This window comes from Wasmannia auropunctata, unplaced genomic scaffold (assembly GCF_000956235.1).
Source record: "Wasmannia auropunctata unplaced genomic scaffold, wasmannia.A_1.0 LD336101.1, whole genome shotgun sequence".
Taxonomy (NCBI): Eukaryota; Metazoa; Arthropoda; class Insecta; order Hymenoptera; family Formicidae; genus Wasmannia; species Wasmannia auropunctata.
In genome coordinates, this window is record NW_012026789.1 from 6,045,428 (window position 1) to 6,045,948 (window position 521).

Consider the following 521-nt stretch of genomic DNA (forward strand, 5'->3'; position numbering starts at 1 on the left):
TCCCTGGTAAGGATATGTCCCCTAAAGCTGATACTCTTGCAGCCAGACTGAGGGAGACCTTCAGGGACTCTGGAGTACGCGTTGCCAGACCAACACTGAGAGGCGAAATTCGCCTTGCGGGACTGGATGCTTCAATCACCCCGAAGGAAATTAAGCAAGCAATGGCGGAAAAAGGAGACTGCTGTATAGAGGACATCAGACTTGGCCAAACCCGAGTCACTAGAAACGGATTCCGCACGGTGTGGGCACAATGCTCACTGGACGCCGCGATTGGTCTGGCCCAGGATGGAAGTTTGCGGGTGGGTTGGTCCACCTCCAAAGTCGATTTGCTGAAAAAACGTCCAGTCCAATGCTTTAAGTGCTTCGCAACTGGGCATGTGAGGGAAAGATGCCCAAGTGCAGTTGACAGATCCTTTAACTGTTTCAACTGCGGGGCAGAGGGACATAGAGCCAAGGACTGTGGCAAACCGCCGGAATGCCCCATTTGCAGAGAACAAGGACGAAGACACGATCACAGGGCT